Here is a 22,761-nt window from a genome sequence, read left to right as displayed (position 1 = left end):
AGCTTTCCAGCCTCATGGCGGAGGTACTGCTGGAGCCAATTTTATTTCCACAACTCTATGGCATTTCAAGGTCCCTGCCAGCAAGCAAGCTGCAACACTATATCCACAGACAACACTCAAGTCCTCTCTCTGTAGTCAGCCCTCCTGCCTCAAACAGTCAGAGTTTGCCCTGGCAGGATAGCCCAGAAAGCCAGCAATTTAAAATAGCACAACTTTTTTCCTACTACAGCTGAAAACCAAAAAGCATGCATTCAGCTTTTCACCAACACCGTTTAAGTGTTTCGTAGCAGGACCTCTTAAAAGAGCTGCAGGGTTTTGCAGCTGAAGCTGAGTCAGGAAGCCTCTCTTAGATGAGAGTGCTTGCTTGCCTCTGGCAAGCAGAGCAGAACCGAGAAATTGCTGCTACCAAGAAAACATGCTTTATTCTTTCCCAAGCTTTCTCAGACTTTCTGTGGACTAAGTTATCCACGTCTGGGCACCATTCTGTAGTAGGAGCTGCAGGTTGTGTTTCTGCTGCCCCAGCTCCTGGTCGCCTGGCTAGCTTATGCCCCAAAATAACAACACACAAACTGTATTCTTTTAAACATGCTTGCTTGGCCCATTAGCTCTAGCCTTTACTGGCTAATTTTCATATCCCGATCAACCCATCTTTAATAATCTGTGTAGCACCAGTCTTACCAGGAAAGATTCAGCATGTCTGACTTGGCGGCTTGTTTCATCGCGTCTGGCTCTGAGAGGAGCTGCCCTGCATCTGAGCTCACTTCCTCCCAGCATTCTATTCTGTTACTCCACCCACCTAAAGGCTGGCCAATCAAATGGGCCAAGGCAGTTTCTTTATTAGCCAATGACCTTCCTCCATCATTAAGGCTGTGAGATTCAGGTGAAATATTGGGAGAAGGAATTTGTACTCAGCTTGTATCATTTTCAGAATATTCTGGGAGAGTGTTTTGTAACAGACAGACATCAACTAATGTCATACTGTGTTTTCCACTGGAATTGAAGGAGTGCAGCCTCAAGGAAGGTCCCATTAACATCTTCTAAACCCTGCAGTGAGGAGCTGCAGGCCACTTCCTGCCACCCAGCTCCCGGCCGCCTGGCTAGCTTATACTCCAAAATAACAACACACAAATTGTATTTATTTAAACACTGCCAGGCCCATTAGTTTCAGCCTCTTCTCGGCTAACTCTCACATCTTGACTAACCCATTTCTAATAATCTGTGTAGCACTACAAGGTGGTGTCTTACCAGGAAGATTCTAGTGTACGTCCATCTTGGGCTGGAGCTTCATCGTGTCTGCCCTAGAGAGGAGCGGCATGGCATCTGGCTCACTTCCTCCCAGCATTCTGTTCTGTTTACTCCGCCTACCTAATTTTCTGTCCTATTAAAGGGCTAAGGGAGTTTCTTTATTAATCAATGAAGACTCTCCCACATGAAACCCCTAAACTTTTTCGTCTTGCTTCTGACAGCGTACCCATTCATAAACACTGCTTTGTAAATTGATGAATCATTTAGCTTCAATATAACATGACAAGATATGGTGAATAGCTTATACCCAGAAAGTGGAGAAATATAATCTTGCTGTACCTGTTCAGTGTTGTACATATTAAGTTCTTTGTGGTACCAAAGTTGAAAAGATCGATAGCAATATGTTTCTTGCAAGGTTATAACTCACAAAGATTCAGCATAGAGGGAAAGAATTTTCTGAACCTCATTGTACCTGCTCAATCAGATGAAATTCTTGTGTCTATATTATTTTTTCTAAGTATAGAGCGCTAAGGGAAATTGGTGCTTTCATACCATAAAACCCACATCTCAATGAAGAATTTCTATGAAGAAAGGCTGTGTATTTTGAGGTCACAATACAAGGTGAATGAAAATGGTAGAAGAGACATTTTGTGATAGAGGAAGTCAAGTGTAAAAGCTAATGTCATTTATCATATTTTCACTCTTAGTTTGGTCCTATGCAAGACCAAGACCCAATTTTATTTTTTCCCACCTACTTTTCTGTACTTCATTTATCTACTTCCCTAGTTTTATTCTTTTATTTATGAGACTTCTTAATATTCATTTTCTAAATCTTAGAAATACTATATTCTACAATTTTTGTTTTGTAATTTCTGCTTATAGAACTTGAATTTCTGTGATCAGTTCATAAATCTAGGCTTTTCTTTTGATCATTCATTCATTCTTCCAGCAATTCATTAATTCCCTCTTTTAACTTTTACTTATAGATGCCAAAGTTCTATATCAAGTAAAGAAATGGGTGGCAGTCGTAAATGAAACCCATCAAAGCTTGTTTTAGGAGTTTATGGCTCATTAGGCAAGACAATGCTTAGTTACTGCCAATGTTTAGTTATCCTAAAGAGTAAATATAAATAAAGATAATATCAACAAGGGAAAGAAAAATAATAAAACAATTGGTTCGCCAGTGAACTTGTGTTATAGGTCTTTCTTTGGCTCTTTAGGTCCCAAATAATGGCACAAAGACATTATTAATTATGAAAACTTGTTCTTAGGTTAGGCTTGTTCCCAACTAGCTCTTATGACTTAAATTAACATTTTTATATGAACCTATGTTCTGCTGTGTATCTTGTTACCTCTCCTTCATACTATACATCTGGTTTCCTATGCATCTTGATGTCAAATTCCCTGTGTCAGATTCTTTCTCAGAGTACCTATCTCTGCCCAGAAGTCCTGACTATCATGTCCTGTATAGCTACTAGACATTCATCTTTTTAGTAAACCAATAAGAAGGTTCTTTGGGCAGGCAAGGAAGGATAGAGACACATATTCAGACACTATGATCAAATATTTGGCAACAAATCTGATCAACCTACCTAATAGAAGGATAAAAACAAGTCAATAAAGTTGGCTTTAACCTTCAGTTACATCGATACTGTGGCATTCATGCACATTCAAATTCCCTTTAAATAAATAAATTTTTAAAATTTATTGACAGGAACTGTTATTTTATTCTATGGTGTGGATTGAATACAGTGCTCTAGGGAGAGTGTTTCATGAACTGGCTTGAAAATCGTGGAATTGAAGTAATTTAAAGTCTATTGTTTTGATGCTGAATGTCTTACTCACATTAAGACAAGATTATGTTTAAACATAAAGCAAAGAAAACCAGCCTACAAATCTCAATCCCAGACAACATAGAAACAATGAGGACCCTAAGAGAGACATACATGGATCTAATCTACATGGGGAGTAAAAAAAGACAAGATCTCCTGAGTAAAGTGGGAGTGTGGGGACCTTGGAAGAAGGTTGAAGGGGAGGGGAGAGGAAGGGAGGGAAGCATAGAAAAATGTATAGCTCAATAAAATCAATTTAAAAAAAAGACAAGATTAGCTAAAACATGTTAGACCTAGAGAGTACATGTGAGGACTCTTGTTTCAGGATACATAGGATTCCTGTCCTGGAAAAATTAAACCTCCAATTATTTTGTGTCATATAATTTTATTCTAGGAATTTACAATTTGGAGACATCAAAATCTAGCTGATTTCAAAGGTTTTAAAAGTTAAAACACACTGTAAGACAGAAGAAAAACCAAGAGTCATTTTTAAGCACCATCTTATGAATTCCTCCATAATGATTATCATTTTTGGTTTCGTTGCTCTACCTCCTTCCTTATTGTCTCTCCCAATTATGGCCCTTTTATTTTGTTCTACTTGGAGATCTATAGTACTATTATTTATTCTAGTAGAAGGAGGCAACTTCTCTGGCAAGTGAATGCTTTTTTGCCAAGTTGTTTTAGATATTCTCAATGAGTTTTCTGTATCTACAGGTCTATGCTAAATTTAAAAACAAGGTGAGCTTCTTTGTGCCTTTCAAAAATCTTTGCCTCTTGTTTTTATTTTTTTCCTCATGTGCCAAGAAAGTTCCTACTGTATGGAACCAGGCTGCAGTGGTGTGTTTTTTCTGGCAACCCTCCTCCAATAGTCAGAATCCTATTGCAAGCAACAAAACCCACCTATGACTCATTAGGAAGAATATAAACTCCACAAGGCAGAAATTTTTCTATTTTGTTCACCAAAATTCGAGTTCATTCCAACAATGACTAGAACATGGGAAATACTCAATGGAAACTTGATAAATAAAAACAGAAAAAAAAAGAAACAAAAATAGAAGTGGAGAGAAAAGGAAGTAGCTCACTAGTATAGTTTGTGCCTCATATGCATGAGCCCTTGGGTTTTTTCTCTAGGAAAACACACACACATAAACACACACACATAAACACACACACATGCACACACAATCACTTACACAAACATTCATATATATATACACACACACACACACACACACACACACATAACCACACATATAGAAATTGAAAACTAAACTTAAATATGTCAGTATGTTTGTGTGTGAGAGGGGGTGGAGACTACTACATAAGCCTAAAGTCACACTGGTTGAAATTTGGCTGGGTCTGTCTTTTTAGTTCTCTTGAGGAATCAGACTTAGGGGGTGATATAACTGTGAATCTCAGGGACCAACCTACATCAGACAGCATCACACAGCACTGGCTAGTTTCCATTTTGCTTAGTGAGTATTCTACCTTGATATCCTGGATGTCCATACCATCATTAATTATAAGCTTTGACGTCAAAAAAGTAAACTTGAGTGGGAATTTTAATCACCCAAGTGTGTAATTTTTTTAATTGTTGTTTTCAGTTCTGTTTATATGTAGCTTTGGATATTAGCATGACACATATCTGAGTCAATCTTCCCTTGACCCAACTTCAAACTTGTGATGGTATTTCGTATAGAAGATCAAATTCTAAAAAAAAAAAAAAAAAAAAAAAAAAAAAAAAAAAAAGTGTATCTTTCTGTTCCTAGATTTGTATGGAAATGGTTTAAGAAGATTTAACCAGGTGTACTTTAAAAGCTAGGTGCTGACAATGGCCAGTAGGGGCCTTTTGCCTGCTTGCCTTTTAATGGGATGCATAAGAACTCAGTGGAAAATGTGGAGTATGATGGATGAATGTATATTTCATAATCCTTGAAGTTGCTCTCACACTTTAATCAAATGAAACTTTAAGTTGGCATTTCTGTCACAAATTGACAGAGCTCAAAAATATATAAAAAGGTTTGAGAGTTCTCTTTCTTTGAGGAGGCCCTCATGTCTATCCTCCTGTCTTTCCAACAAGAATCAAATCACAGCTCTGACATTCAGTTCACCTACAGGGATGTTATTTCAGCATTCGACCAGCTAGTATGTTGCTTGCTATTGAAAGGGCAATCATTTTGGTACACAGAGAACCGGTTTAGCTTTTACGTGGCCACCAGTTTACTTTTACAAACAAAGTGTCTGGGTAGGTGAGATGAAGGTTGATGTAAACATGGAGATGTTTTATACATATGTAGAAAATGAGTTTTGTGAGCTAGGTGAGTGAAAGACTATCAGTAAATGTGATCGAAGTAGATAAAAGACTAGGAAGATAATTTAGACGTGTAAGCTTGGCATGTGATTGTGAGATCTGAGTTTGGAACCCCAGCATCCATGTAAACATCGGAAATCCCTGGAGTGAGTCTCTGCCATGGGGACTGAAAATCTCTGAAATGAAGAGTCAAATTGAAATTTTCCTTCTTTAATTGCTTCTGCTTGGCATTCCACCACACAAGAAAAGTAGCTAATGTAGCATACCAATCAAATTTGGAAACCCACTTATTTGCTATCAAAATGCACTGCTAAAACTTCTTTACCTCTGAAGCACAACTAAAAATCTCAGGGAGAGAAATTAGGGTTCAATCTGAAGACCCAAAAAACAAAACAGCCAGCCACTGGTTCTTTGACGTAGAATTCTCCTCTGTTTGCAGTGAATACCATTGATTAATAAAGAACTGTCTTGGGCCTGCACAGGGCAGAATAGAGGTAGGCGGGGGGGGGGGGGAACTAAACTGAATGCTGGGAGAAAGGAGACGGAGTCAAAGAAAAGCCATAGAGCCTCCACTGAAGACAGACGTGCTGAAACTTTGCTAATAGGCGACGACCTCATGGTAATGCACAGATTATTGGAGATGGGTTAAACTAAAACGTAAGAATTAACCAAAAAGAAACAAGCTAATGGGCCAAGCAGTGATTTGAATAATATGGATTCTGTGTGATTATTTCTGGAGTCTGGGTGGCTAGGAAATAAACAAGCAGCCTCCTATAACAACTCTTACCTCACCCTCAGTCTGAAATGCTATCCTTCCTCTAGGAATCTCAGAATAAGACTATGTCTGAGAGTTGTTTCCTACCATTTTATATTCCTCTCTAGGGTTGGTATTAAAGTTATGCACTACTGGGATTAAAGGCATGGACTTCTTGGTTTCTATGGCAACTAGTGTGGCTCCTGAGATAAAGGGGTGTGTTACCATTGCCTGGTCTGTAAGGCTGACCAGTGGGGTTGTTTTACTCTCTGATCTTCAAGTAAGCTTCATTTATTAAAATACAAATGAAATGCCACTACATACCTCATACAAATAAGCTCAGTTGAAACCACTGAAGTAACTTGAAATATTCATAATATACATTTGTTTTATGATTTGTGTATTAAATGGCTCTAGAGAAGCCTAAACACTTCGAATCTCGGCTGGGGTTGCAGTCTCTGCTTGTGATCTCCTGGACCTGCTCTCCCTGCCCCCTATTTCCCTTGGTCCCTGGCTCATTGGGGCCACCAGGAATCCCTGCATAGGTGCTGAGAAGTCCCATCTGGATGGGTGAGTGTGTGCTATCCTGGGGCGCACTGTCCCGGTAGAGAGCACAAACGCCCCCCCCCCAGCTCCTGCTGCAAGGCTTTCTTTCCTACACACCCGCCCCCCACCCCCACCCCCAAGCCTGCCTTGTCTGCAAGGTCCTTTACTGTGGAACAGTTTCCTGCCCTTTCACTGAGGCTACCAACCCAGAGTAGTGAGGGCCTGACTAGAGGGCAGGCCTCAAGGTCCCCGCCAGGGAAAGCGGGCCCCCGCTGCTGGGGCTGCAGTCTCTGCTGTGATCTCCTGGACCTGCTCTGCCTGCGCCCTACTTCCCTTTGTCCCTGGCTCATTGGGGCATCCAGGAGTTCCTGTGTAGGTGCCGAGAAGTTTCATCGGGACGGGTGAGTGTGTGCTATCCTGGGGCAGACGGTCCCGGTAGAGAGCACAAACGCCCCTCCCCCAGCTCCTGCTGCAAGGCTTTCTCTCCTACACACCCGCCCCCACCCCCACCCCCAAGCCTGCCTTGTCTGCAAGGTCCTTAGCTGTGGAACAGTTTCCTGCCCTTTCACTAAGGCTACCAGCCCAGACCAGTGAGTGCCTGACTAGAGGGCAGGCCTCAAGGTCCCCGCCAGGGAAAGCGGGCCCCTGCTGCTGGGGCTGCAGTCTCTGCTGTGATCTCCTGGACCTGCTCTGCCTGCGCCCTACTTCCCTTAGTCCCTGGCTCATTGGGGCATCCAGGAGTTCCTGTGTAGGTGCCAGAAGTTTCATCGGGACGGGTGAGTGTGTACTATCCTGGGGCGGACGGTCCCGGTAGAGAGCACAAACGCCCCTACACTAAGGATACCCAACCAGAGCAGTGAGTGCCTGCCTAGCGGGCAGGCCTCAGCAACCCCCGAAAGGGAGCGCAGGCACCTCCAGCTTGTACTGCAGTGTCGCCTGTGTTCTACTTGACCCCGCCCGACCCCTTGCATTCGGCCTTCTTTACGCGGGTCATTGGAATACCACGCATCCATGTTTTGGTGTTGAGGAGTTCACCTGGAAGGGAACGGTTCCTGCCCCTACACTGAGGAGATACACCTAGAGAGTTAGTCACAGCAAAGACTGGTCCAAGACATCAGGCCTCTCCTGGCTCCATTTGAAGGAAAAGATGGGCAGGCGCCAATGCAAGAATTCCCCCAACAACTTGAAAGGCAACGTGACATCACCAGGATCCAGGAATCCCGAAATGAGAAGTGTACACCCTAATCCAGAAGAATTAGAAGAATTCGACTCAAAAGTGAATTTTATGAAAATAATAGAGGACCTTAAACAGGAGGTGAAAAACTGCCACAACCAATTAGAGATTACAAACAAAAAGGTAGAGGAAATGAATAAATCTCTCAAAGATACCCAAGAAAACCAAGAGAAACAAGAAAAAGTAATCAAACAGGTAAGGGAAACGGTTCAAGACTTGAAGAATGAAGTGGAAGTAATAAAGAAAACACAAACCGAGGGAAGGATGGAGATGGAAAATTTGAATAAACGAACAGGAACTACAGAGACAAGTACCACCAACAGATTACAAGAGATAGAAGAAAGAATCTCAGACACTGAAGATACCATAGAGAAAATAAACACTCTCATCAAAGAAAACAGCATAACCAACAAATTCTCATCACAAAACATTCAGGAAATCTGGGACACAATAAAAAGACCAAACCTAAGAATAATAGGGATAGAAGAAGGAGAAGATCTACAGCTCAATGGTCCAGAAAATATATTTAATAAAATTATAGAAGAAAACTTTCCCAACCTTAAGAAAGATATTCCTTTGAAGGTCCAAGAAGCATACAGAACACCAAATCGACTGGATCAAAAAAAAACATCTCCTCGTCATATAATAATCAAAACACAAAACATACAGAATAAAGAAAGAATATTAAGAGCTGCAAAGGAAAAAGGTCAAGTTACCTATAAAGGTAAACCTATCAGACTTACACCTGATTTCTCTATGGAAACCATGAAAGCCAGAAGGTCCTGGATAGATATACTGCAGAAACTACGAGACCATGGATGCAAGCCCAGACTTCTATACCCAGCCAAGCTTTCGTTCACTATAAATGGAGAAAACAAAATTTTCCAGGATAAAAACAAATTTAAACAATACGTAGCCACAAATCCAGCCCTTCAGAAAGTAATTGAAGGAAAATCACAAACCAAGGAGTCCAACAATGCCCACAATAACTCAGACATCTAATGACCCTTCACCAGCACAACTTGAAGAAGGGAAACACACAAACTCTACTACCAAAGGAAAGAAGGAAAGAAAGGAAAAATGACTGGAGTTAACAACCACTGGTCATTAATATCACTTAATATCAATGGACTCAACTCACCTATAAAGAGGCACAGGCTAAGAGATTGGATACGAAAACAGGATCCAACATTCTGCTGCTTACAAGAAACACACCTCAACCACAAAGACAGACATCTACTCAGAGTAAAGGGCTGGGAAAAGGTTTATCAAGCAAACGGACCTAAGAAACAAGCAGGTGTGGCCATACTAATTTCTAAGAAAGTTGACTTCAAACTAAAATCAATCAAAAGAGATGGAGATGGACATTTTTTACTCATAACAGGAACAATTCACCAGGATGAAGTCTCAATCCTGAATATCTATGCCCCTAATATAAAAGCACCCACTTATGTAAAAGAAACGTTACTAAAACTCAAGGCAGTCATCAAACCACACACACTAATAGTAGGAGATTTCAACACTCCTCTCTCACCAATGGACAGGTCAATCAGACAGAAACCTAACAGAGAAATAAGAGGATTAAGGGAGGTAATGAATCAAATGGACTTAACAGACATCTATAGAACATTCCACTCAAATAAGAAAGAATATACCTTCTTCTCTGCAGCTCATGGAACCTTCTCGAAAATAGACCACATACTCGGTAACAAAGCAAACTTACACAGTTACAAAAAAATATCGGTAACCACCTGTGTCTTATCAGATCACCATGGATTAAAGTTAGAATTCAACAACAATGCTATCCCCAGAAAGCCTATGAACTCATGGAAATTGGACAGTCAACTACTGAACCACACCTGGATCAAGGAAGAAATAAAGAAAGAAATTAAAGTCTTTCTTGAATTCAATGAAAACGAAGACTCATCATACTCAAACCTATGGGACACTATGAAAGCAGTGCTAAGAGGAAAGTTCATAGCATTAAGTGCCCACATAAAGAAAACGGAGAAAGCACACATTGGAGACCTAATAGCCCACCTTAAAGCTTTAGAAAGAAAAGAAGCAGACTCACCTAGGAGAAGTAGAAGACTGGAAATAATCAAATTGAGGGCTGAAATCAACAAAATAGAAACACAGAAAACAATCCAAAGAATCAATGAAACAAAAAGCTGGTTCTTGGAGAAAATCAATAAGATTGATAAACCCCTATCCAAACTAATCAAACGGCGGAGAGAGAATACGCAAATTAACAAAATCAGAAACGAAAAGGGAGACATAACCACAGACACAGACGAAATTCAGAGAATCATTAGATCTTACTACAAAAACCTGTATGCCACAAAATTGGAAAATGTAAAAGAAATGGACACTTTTTTAGATAAGTACCATATACCAAAGTTAAACCAGGACCAGGTGAACAATCTAAATAGACCCGTTAGTCGCGAAGAATTAGAAGTTGTTATAAAAAACCTTCCCACCAAAAAAAGCCCAGGTCCAGACGGCTTTAATGCAGAATTCTACCAGAACTTCCAAGAAGACCTAATACCTATACTCCTTAATGTATTTCACAATATTGAAACAGAGAAGTCATTGCCAAATTCCTTTTATGAAGCTGAAGTTACTCTGATACCAAAACCACACAAAGACACAACCAAGAAAGAGAACTACAGGCCAATCTCACTCATGAACATCGACGCAAAAATACTCAATAAAATACTGGCAAACCGAATCCAAGAACACATTAGAAAAATTATCCATTATGATCAAGTAGGCTTCATCCCAGAGATGCAGGGCTGGTTCAACATACGAAAATCTATCAATGTAATCCATCATATAAATAATCTGAAAGAAAAAAACCATATGATCATTTCATTAGATGCGGAAAAAGCATTTGACAAAATTCAACATCCCTTTATGATAAAGGTCTTAGAGAGATTAGGAATACAAGGGTCGTTCCTAAATATAATAAAAGCTATTTATAGCAAGCCGTCAGCTAACATCAAATTAAATGGAGAGAAACTCAAAGCTATTCCACTAAAATCAGGAACACGACAAGGTTGTCCACTCTCTCCATACCTCTTTAATATAGTGCTTGAAATTCTAGCAATAGCAATAAGACAACATAAGGGGATCAAAGGGATTCAAATCGGAAAGGAAGAAGTTAAACTTTCATTATTTGCAGACGATATGATAGTGTACATAAGCGACCCCAAAAACTCCAGCAAAGAACTCCTTCAGCTGATAAACACCTTTAGTAGCGTTGCAGGATACAAGATCAATTCCAAAAAATCAGTTGCCCTCCTATACACAAAGGATAAGGAAGCAGAGATGGAAATCAGAGAAGCATCACCCTTCACGATAGCCACAAATAGCATAAAATATCTTGGGGTAACCCTAACCAAGGAAGTAAAGGATCTATTTGACAAGAACTTTAAGTCAATGAAGAAAGAAATTGAGGAGGATACCAGAAAATGGAAGGATCTCCCTTGCTCTTGGATAGGGAGGATCAACATAGTAAAAATGGCAATTCTACCAAGGGCAATTTATAGATTCAATGCAATCCCCATTAAAATCCCATCAAAATTCTTCACAGATCTTGAGAGGACAATAATCAACTTTATATGGAGAAACAAAAAACCCAGGATAGCCAAAACAATCTTATATAATAAAGGATCGTCTGGAGGCATTACCATCCCTGACCTCAAACTCTATTACAGAGCCTCAGTATTGAAAACAGCTTGGTATTGGCATAAAAACAGAGAAGTCGATCAATGGAACCGAGTAGAAGACCCTGATTTTAACCCACAAACTTATGAACACCTAATTTTTGATAAAGGAGCTAAAAGTATTCAATGGAAAAAAGAGAGCATCTTCAACAAATGGTGCTGGCAGAACTGGTTGTCAACGTGTAGAAGAATGAAAATAGATCCATATCTATCACCATGCACAAAACTCAAGTCCAAATGGATTAAAGACCTCAATATTAGTCTGAACACACTGAACCTGATAGAAGAAAAAGTTGGAAGTACTCTACAACATATGGGTACAGGAGATCACTTCCTACGTTTATCCCCAGCAGCACAGACATTAAGGGCAACATTGAATAAATGGGACCTCCTGAAACTGAGTAGCTTCTGTAAAGCAAAGGACACTGTCACTAAGACAAAAAGGCAACCCACTGACTGGGAGAAGATCTTCACCAACCCTGCAACAGACAAAGCTCTGATCACCAAAATATATAAAGAACTCAAGAAACTAAACTTTAAAATGCTAATGAACCCAATAAAAAAATGGGGCACTGATCTGAACAGAGAATTCTCAACAGAAGAAATTCAAATGGCCAAAAGACACCTAAGGTCATGCTCAACCTCCTTAGCGATAAGGGAAATGCAAATTAAAACAACTTTGAGATACCATCTTACACCTGTCAGAATGGCTAAAATCAAAAACACCAATGATAGCCTTTGCTGGAGAGGTTGTGGAGAAAGAGGCACACTCATTCATTGCTGGTGGGAATGCAAACTTGTGCAACCACTTTGGAAATCAGTGTGGCGATTTCTCAGGAAATTTGGGATCAACCTACCCCAAGATCCAGTAATACCACTATTGGGAATATACCCAAGAGATGCCACATCAAATGACAAAAGTATCTGTTCAACTATGTTCATAGCAGCATTGTTTGTAATAGCCAAAACCTGGAAACAACCTAGATGCCCTTCAATGGAGGAATGGATGAAGAAAGTGTGGAATATATACATATTAGAGTACTACTCAGCAGTAAAAAACAATGACTTCTCGAATTTTGCGTGCAAATGGATGGAAATAGAAAACACTATCCTGAGTGAGGTATCCCAGACCCAAAAAGAGGAACATGGGATGTACTCACTCATAATCGGTTTCTAGCCATAAGTAAAAGACATTAAGCATATAATGTGTGATCCTATAGAAGTTAAATAAGAAAGTGAACCCAAAGAAAATCATATAGTCATCCGCATGGAGAGGGGGAAGTAGACAAGATTGCAGGGCAAAAACTGGGAACTTGCGGGTGAGGTGGCATGGGGCAAAGGGGAAATGGGATGAGAAATATGAGAAGGGGAGGATGGGAGGAGCTCGGGGGATTGGGATGGTTGGGATATAGGAAGGATGGATACGGGAGCAGCGAAGTATATATCCTATCTAAGGGAGCCATCTTAGGGTTGGCAAGAGACTTGACTCTAGAGGGGTTCGCAGGTGTCCAGGAATATGTCCCCAGCTGGTACCTTGGGCAACTAAGGAGAGGGAACCTGAAATGACCCTATCCTATACTGATGAATATCTTGCATATCACCTTAGAACCTTCATCTGGCGATGGATCAAGGTAGAGACAGAGTCTCAATTTGGAGCAACGGTCTGAGCTCTTAAGGTCCAAATGAGGAGCAGAAGGAGGGAGAACATGAGCAAAAAATCAGGACCACGAGGGATGCACCCACCCACTGTGACAGTGGAACTGATTTATTGGGAGCCCACCAAGGCCAGCTGGTCTGGGACTGAATAAGCATGGGTTGATTGCGGACTCTCTGAGCATGGCGGTCAATGAAGACTGATGAGAAGCCAAGGACAATGGCACTAGGTTTCAATCCTAATACATGAACTGGCTTTGTGGGAGCTTAGCCTGTTTAGAAGCTCACCTTCCTGGACGTAGATAGAAGACCTTCGTCTTCCCGCAGGGCAGAGAATTTGGACTGCTCTTCAGTATCGAGAGGGAGGGGGAATGGTGTGGGGGGAGGAGAAGAGGAGTGGGGATAGGGGGAGGGGAGTGGGGGGAGGGGGCAATATTTGGGAGGAGGGGAGGGAAATGGGAAACGGGGAGCAGGTGGAAATTTTAATTAAAAAAGAATAAAAAATAAAAAAAAAAAAAAAAAAAAAAAAAAAAAAAAAAAAAAAAAAAAAAAAACACTTCGAATCTCGGTTTTCATTTGGTGATACCTTTGGAAAGTGATTGTGAGAATGCTAACCTCATCTGTAGGTTAATCCATTGGTAGTTTCATAGTTTGAATAAAACCTAGGATCAAGTTGGGTAGTAGGTCAATGGGTCATGACTATGAAGAGGAGATTCTGTCCCCAGTGGTTGCTAATGCCATTTTTCTTCCTCCTCCTCCCGCCTTCCTCTCCTCTTCCTCCTGGTCCTCCTCATTCCTCTCATTCTCATTCTTTTCCTCATCTGCCTCGCCCTCTGCTTCCCTCCCTTTCTCTCTCCCTACCTCCCTTCTTGTGTTTATCTTCTGTTCTCTATGAAATGAGCTGCTCCACTCTTCTATAAGCTGCTGCATCCATGATGTTGTTTTTCACCTCATGTCCACAGCAATGGACACAGCAAGCCTCAAACTGAAATCTCCAAAATCAGGACCTAAAATAAATCAAACCTCCTACAAGTTGATGTGTTCACATATGTTTTTAACCATAAAGAAAAAACAGTCTACTAACAGAAAATGTACAGAAATACCACAGTGGTCATGCATCCAATGTATATAATTTTTTGTTTCTGTATATCACTTAAAAATATGGGAGGATCTTGAGGAAGGAGAGGGAAGGGTGAGATGACATAATTTTATCATAATTATAAAAATGAAAAAAATCTAAAATATTTAAAATAAAATAAGCTTACCTTACTGTTTTTAAATAAAAAGAAGAAACTGATAGCAAACCTCACATGTTGCCTTATAGGCCATAGTCATAGATGACCTCTGCTTTCAATTGAGGAAAACTGTGTCTTCGATTAAAGACTTATAAAGAATAATAGCAATATACTGAAAATTATGAAAAGTTTATTGAATTCTATCTTTTGTACATTGTCAAATACAGAGGTTTTGAAGAAAAGATTTAAGTTTTATCAATTAAAATATGTGTTACAGTGGAAAGTGGAAAAATTTAAAAATCACTTTGTGAATATTATCAAATCTGCATATACATGCACTGAAAGATGTAAGAAGATTCACAACATTTTTGTTTAAGTCAAACACAGGCAGCAAGACATTTATTAATGGCAGAAACAATAATGACAGTGGTATATTCCTATCTTGTAAACTGTCAATATGAAAATTAATCTCTTAGAATGTCATATACTCATAAGAATTACTCTTCGTAATAAGACATAATATTGACCAAAATACAAAAATCACAAAGTACATCCAGCTTTATTCTGTTTTCATTCATTAAAATATTGTATTTGCTTAGCAGTTAATTCCATTTCCTTAAATTACAAAGACATTCATAGAACAGATTATCATAAAATCCTAGATAATACGCAAAGCTGATAGAGTAGAAAGAAAATCTAGGGATAAATGTATTTCTCAGACTAGGTGTTGCTGGAACAGATGCTTGTTTTATAATCATTCATTATCCATGCGAGTAAGTTGTATGTCACTTTCTCTGTTTGCTTTGGGCTTCAGATCAGAATGATTTCATGTGCATGCACATTTGATTCATGTTCTTCTTATTTGTTTCATATTGTTATGTGTCTCCTGTCACACTGTTTAGATCTCTTCCAAATTTTGATTTACATAGGAATTTGATAAGTTTATTAAGTAGGTCTTCATTCAACAAAATTTGAATTAAAATCTTGATAATTCCCACTGCAGTTAGGTCTCTGTTGATGATTGCTAGATATCTTCTAGCAATAGAAGCTCTAAACCTAAACACAATATAAGATCACCTTTAGTAAAGGCCTCTGGATTAATGTGGGAATAGTACAATGTCACTAGTAGCTGCAGTAATGAATGTCTCTCTTTTTTAATTTCAACTACGCGTGTGTGTGTGTGTGTGTGTGTGTGTGTATTTCCCACATTGGTTTATGTAATATGAATCATGATGCTACTGTGTTGTGCCAGTGTTTTACAATGACTTTTATATCACAATATTAAATACTTTTGAAGAGTATTAATATTACGCCCATCTTCAAAATGAATTTGACCATAGAAATTTTAGCTAACGTTCCCCAAACCATTAAACTATAAAAATAGATAGTACCTGAGTGTGAATCTAGCTGTGTCTAGTTCCAAAACCTGTGCTCTGACCTCTAACCCTCATCACCTTTTTTGCTTTGCATTGACCCAATCTCCTGAACCTCCAGTGTTCAAGCAACCGTAAACCTACCAAATGAATTGTGTGTTAAGGGTAGATACATACAGCTCAGCCTAACTAGTTTAAAAAGTCTTCTAACCAACCATGTAAGGAACATTATCCTATGTAAATAGGAAAAAATGAAGTTAAAGATACACTATTGGATCACTGTTCCCTTCACGAAAGGACAAACTTCTTATCACCTTGTTTCTGTGAGGCCCTGAGCTCTCTTAGCTTCTGTGACCATCAGTTCCATGGTCATCCTTATAGATTTTGTTCATAACTCATGCTATTAAGCAATAATGTCAGACTTTGAACTTTAAACTTTATTTAAGTAGAATAAATGTAGATTTTGTATGGTTTTGGTTACTGCTTAGAACTGATGTGAGTTGTTATTTTAAGGGATATATTCCACATTTGTTCATTCATTGTAATTGCTGGTGGATGTCAGGCTATGAATATACTGCACTATGTCTGCTGTCACTGTCATTCATGGAAGACAGTGTTGCTGTCGCTGTTATACCTCTGCCAACAATGATACTATGGATATCATTGCTCATGCCTTGCTGTGCAGTAGTGTGTACATGGGAGAGTATTTGTGAAAATATCACCTACTTATGTAATTATATCATGCACAGGAATTTTTTCAAGAACAATACTGAGGATTTGTTTTTCTGTATTTCATCTTTTTTTATTCTCCATTCTTAAAGAAGGAAAAGCATCCTTCTGTCTGTGATTTTACAGCATCATTCTGACGCTTGCAGTTTCCAGTGATTTCTGACTATTTCTTCCTTCTAATAAGCATGCTCATAGAGTGAATGAACTGTACATGAATTTTAAGCCATTCAAAGTTATGATCCCCATTTTTACTCTATCCTCCATGAGCAGCAATTCGGTTCCCATTTTAAGATATTTTATTCTTCCTCCAATTGTAAGTATATGACTTTTCAAAGAAATATAGAGTCAATATAAGATTTTTACTGCTGCATTTACTTTCTGTCTCCCATCTGAGTTTTATGTAGCAAATAGGATGGTGGTTTTTTCTGATATTAAATTTACAATTTAAAAATGTTTTGAACTTATTATTGCCTTTTTCTGTGTCTAGTATACAGCTCTGTGACAGAGAGCAAGGCTTCTTGTAGTTTCTCATCATTAGGTACAAGAAATGAGCACCAAAACTTCATGGTTCCATTTGAAACATGATTTTCATTCTTTGGAAGAATATTTTGAGGCAAAATTATGTCATAGTTTGTTGTAGGGGCAGCGGGCAGCATTCCTGCCCAGCTCCTGGCCGCCTGGCTAGCTTATGCCCCGAAATAACATCACATAAACTGTATTCTTTTAAACACAGCCTGGCCCATTATATCTAGCCTCTTATTGGCTAATTCTCACATAATAATTTAGCCCATTTCTAATAATCTGTGTAGCACCCGAAGGTGCTCTTACCGGGAAGATTCTAGCCTACGTCCATCCTGGGTTGGAGCTTCATTGCGTCTGCCCCAGAGAGCAGAGCTAAGGCGTATGTCTGAGGCGTCTTACCTCACTTCCTTTTCCTCCCAGCATTCTGTTCTCTTTACTCCACCCACCTATGTTCTAACCTATCAGGGCTAAGCAGTTTCTTTCTTAATTAACCAATGACCTTCCTCCATTAATAGTAGCCTCTGAGACTTAAGCAAGCCTGGATTTTGGTATAAATAGATAATTTATCAATAATTACCCCTTGAAATTCATCATAATTACATATCAAGTTTAATATATTCTCTATAAGTTTAAATGGAATAAAGCTGTAATGATACAAACTAAAAATGTCAACCTACGGGAGGTAAAATTCCCTTTTACCTACTTGGCATTTTATTAATTATTACTTAATTATGTTGATGCAATTTTGCTATATATCTCAAGCAGTCCTTGTACTCTGTAAACCTTCTGGGTCAGCCTCCCAAGGGCTAGGATTACACATGCATGGCACCTTAAAGGGTGTTTATTTTATTTTGTTTTCTAAAAGTATTTACTAGCCATGAAAAGGAAATATTAAATCCTCAGCAACTGCCTACTCACAAATCAGCAAATGTTCATCTCCTGCATTTTGAATTAAAATGTATTGGGGACATCTTATTTTTCTTTGCTTCATACTTTTCATTATAATATTTCTATTGATTGCAAGTATAAGTACCATGTTTATGTGCACTTCCACCCTTTACTCTTCTTCCAACTCATCCCTGCTTTGTTTTCCTTCTCAGATTCATAACCATATATATAAATACAACCTTCTGAATTCATTTTTGTGTTGCTTCTGTGCATATATGTTTAGGACCGACCACTTGTGGTTCTATAAACAATTAGGAGGCTCATCTCTATGGAAGACTGACTCTCCTGTTCTCATTCCCTAAATAGCATCAATAGTCATAATTAATATGTTGTTGGTAAGAATTATAACACTACTCATTTAAAACGCTTTCAGTAAACATTGGTCAGAATGGCCATTATTGTGGTTCTTCGTATTTTCTTACCTACTCCCAAATACTGAACATGTCTCAGAGAAAGGAAATATGTATCTTGCTTTCAGAATCTCTCTAACATAATGTCTCTTCATTTAATTAATCCCTGCTATAATGAACTACTCTATCAAGTTATTTTCTGGTTATTTACAAGACATGCTTGAAATTTGTGTGACAAAGAAGCCACCTGTGCTGACTGAAAAGGAAATGTGTTTCCTCTGGATTATACCACTGGCCTGGGTAGTAGTCACAGGTACAGCCTGTGTCTGTCATTACTCTTTTGTCTGGCATCTGCATGCTCCACAGAGGGAAAGAAAATTATCAGTAGTACTGTAGACTGAACAATAATTACCATAGTTTGTTGTGAGAAATGTGACATCTGAGGCAAGAACTTATTATTGAATATTACCATATTGTTTGAGCACCAAGGACATTCCATTGCTCACTGAAGTACAGAGAGCAAAATAGGTCTCAAGAATCTCTACTTCTGTCACGGAAATTTTAATTGGCTTGAACTTGTGAAACTCTTTTGTAGGAAAGTGGCGTTTGACTTTCTTAGCAATAGACTTTGAACGCACTGATAATATTAAGTTTGACTTATCCTTCAGTGACCAGGCCTCAAATCCTATCAAGAAAACAATTCATTATTCCCATAAACACTCTTTCAGGCATTATACTAGTGGGCACATCTGCCTGATAGGTTAATACTGTATCATGCAGGATCCAGTAATGGGTAAGACTGGAAGGTCTTTTTTCTCCAGCTGCCTTGCAGCATGAAGAATACTATACAACAGAGGGAGAGTTTCCTGGCCAGTTCAAGATTGACTTTACGTTGTGCAACTGAAGTGTTTGATCTTCAGTAATAGAGTCTTATCATCTAGTTAGACTGGACCACTAAGAGCAATGATAATAGCCCGTGTTGCTTTGGGTACCCCTGGGAACGCCTTGACCAAAATTTCTTATATTGAATGATCATATATTTATGACCAGGGCTACCAGGAGTGTTTGGCTTTCCTTCAAGTGTTCATTTTTAGATATGCATGTGACAAGTTTTCCTTTCAAAATGTTATTGTTAGGTCTCCTCCCTCAACTTTTAGGTCTTGGGAGAATCTGTGATCAGAAAGAAAATGAAATATAATTTTGGATAAACTGCCTGGGTTGTTATAGATGTTTGATTATATAAGTTTAGACATTCAGCTTACAAAAAAACTTCTGGCTGCTGAGACATTTTTAGAGCAGAGTACAAAATGAAGATGGTAACCAGGCAACCTGGTTCTTGTACTGTTATTAAAAATAAAATGTGTAGTTCTACCATGTAGAATTATTCTCTGGCCTTTGATGTGTTGTTTTATTCTCTTGGAAAAATAGGCATATCCTATAGGCTCAAATGATCAATAATTTTTTATTTAAAATTCATTATTTTGTTAGTTTATATTTGCTAGAGAATATGCACAGATAAACCAATCATGATAATTTTATATGATTCTTAAAAATGTGTTTAAAGATTTAGCATAAAATTATAAAAGTCTTCACACAAGCTATCACACATAAAAAAATAATGCTTGGTCATTAAGATAAAATCTGCATTGAACAAACATGTATATTTTCCAAACAACAATATCATACTGATTACAATTTTGGCAATATATAGAGAATAATATTTTAAAAACCCTATGTCAAAATGAAACTACCATGACAAACCTTTATCGTCCATGTGCATTACTTGATATCATAATCACAATATAAAATACATATATATACATAAAGGATCATATGTTCAAATTAGAAGATTTTGTCTTCTATATCTCTGGTAGACTTTTGCAGGTCTTCCAGGACTATGTATAAATGATTCTTGAGTGGCTTAAATGGTGTAATCTTCTAGAGTATTGGATTGTTAAGTCTCCCTGTGTACCTACACCACCTGGGAAGTAAAAGGCTCTTGCATTTGAATGACCAGCAGGTGCTCTAATTTAGCTGACGTGGGATAGAGTCAAATCATAGGTGAATTCTTTTTACAGATGTCACGTATTATCCAAGGGCTTGTACAGGAACATGAACTGCTATTCTAGACAAAGACGTCCTGCACATACCTAATGCTTATTTGTAGGTTGTTGAAAGACTGTCCTCAGAGAGGCATCCACAGGTCTCAGATCTTGTTTAACATGTCTCTAAATATCTACAGGCCACTCTCTGTGGAAGGCAGATCTTGTTTCAGAGGTACTCTATGAGGCTACATACGTAGTTGTTTATAACATTATCTAGCTCATTTTTTTTTTTTGAGCGAAGCTACAGTCTAGAAACTTATAGTCAGATTTTTCTTTCTGGATATTTAACAAAGAACAGCAGCCAGCAACGAATGGGTGTTCAAGTTCCAGAGACAGAAGGGAGAAAAAACGGTAGATGCCTGATTCATTTTTATTATTATTTTAAAGTGTGTGTGTATGTGTGTGTGTGTGCATGGATGCACATGTGTTAGAGGTGTGGGTGTGTACACAAGAATTGGTAGAGGAAAGACTCCTCTTCTGACACTCCTGGATTTGCGTGTTTTAGGCAGTCATGGGCCACTCACTATGGATGTTGAGATTTTAGAATACAAGAGCAATATGTGCTCTAAACTACTGAACCATCTCCCCAGCTCCCAAATTTTCATTCTTTAAGACTGCCATTGATTATTTTACATAAAAGGAGCTTATTTTAGTCCTCTTGTCAATCTTTTTGTTGGCTGGAGTGTTAAAATGGGACATCCAATCTTGCAATTTTGTATAAGAAAGTTCAGCTTTGAGTTGCAAGTCTACCCCAGAAAACTCTGTCCTTGTCTCCTGCCAGGAATCCACTAATGGTCCAGCAAACACAATCATTAATTACTCTGAGCTCTGTTGAGCCCTATGGAATAAAAATCATTCTAAATTACAATAATCTAGAAATACTACTAATTAAAAAATGACTGTTCCTTGTTTTCTAAAAAACAATCATGATTACTGATAACACCTACATTATGAAGATAGTGTACAAACTGTACTAGTTGAAAATATCATAATCTTTGCCTTATGATTTTTGAAGAGTTGGTAACAGGCTAAGGTTCAAGAGAACAGAAAAGGGTGTGCTTACAAAAAATATGCCCAATAAAAGCATTTATACTGAGACTCTGAAAATATTACGTTATCTTGAGTGTATCACTATTAATTGAGTTTCATATTTGAGTATCACACTTGTAAATAGTAGGTTTATAACAACAGTTTCTTAGAAACATACATTCTTACTAAGAATAGCTCATCTATTCTTGTATTAAACTTAGTTTCCTAAAGACTTAAATTGCAAAGGAGGTAAAGACTATAGTGGTAACACTGATTTTCAGGATTTATCATTCATCTCTGCTTCTGCTATGCTAGTGGAAAGAAATTATGTGAATATTCTTAATATGCACACTTCATATATAGTAATAAATTATTAATAGATTATATCTGTAAAATGTTTTCATAGAAACCAAAATTACCTTGTCTAGAAGATGACCATTCTACAAAGTTTGAATACTTGTAGGATATGATATGGAATCTACAGGTAATGTTATGAAAGTATACCCATACATAACCCTACCCACCTTCCTCTGATATCCCTATGTGTGATTTCACCACATAAAGAATCAATAAATACACAGGTAAAGACTAAAGAAATAAAATTATATCATTTGTGACTATATGAATTAGACATCATTGTGTTAGAATAAGCAAAATAGTGATTTCAGTCGTGCATGTATTATTCAAGACTTACATTTTTGCTAATTGAAACTAAAATGATGATCACCTCACCAGACACTAGGAATGGGGATAGATTTGGAATAATGTTCATATCTTAACTCTCTCTGCTTCATTTATAAACATTTTTCATAATATTGTTTGTTCTTTGTGGCATAATTTCTATTACAATAATTCTTGTTTGCTCAAAAATAATGTCTGCTTGCCACGAGTCTCATCAGAAGATATAGTCAAAGAATTTCAAGGTGGATCTGTATAGTTTCATCCCATGAGGTTGTCCAAAGCGATTTACAGTTCTTTAACTTAATTTACTTCAGTCAAACTTTACAGAAATGCAATTAGCAAGGCATATCTTAGTTGGGTGTAGACTACGACCTCTAGGCCTGAAAGTCAAGACATGACTATGCAGGCAGGCATGGGTGGACCCAAGAAGGAAGGCATGACAATAAAGCTCTACATGGTACCCAAGTTAAAGGTGCAGGACATGTC

The 22,761-nt window shown here is 38.3% G+C and overlaps 1 protein-coding gene across 3 annotated transcripts in view; it reads left to right on the top strand.

Moving 5' to 3' along the window:
* The window catches only part of Grm7 (glutamate metabotropic receptor 7), an 897,233-nt gene that overhangs the window by 528,982 nt on the left and 345,490 nt on the right, over window positions 1-22,761 (top strand). The gene's annotated exons all lie outside the window — the stretch shown is intronic.

The sequence above is a fragment of the Chionomys nivalis genome, chromosome 1 (genome assembly GCF_950005125.1).
Source record: "Chionomys nivalis chromosome 1, mChiNiv1.1, whole genome shotgun sequence".
Taxonomy (NCBI): domain Eukaryota; kingdom Metazoa; phylum Chordata; class Mammalia; order Rodentia; family Cricetidae; genus Chionomys; species Chionomys nivalis.
This window is presented reverse-complemented; position numbering and strand designations above follow the sequence as displayed.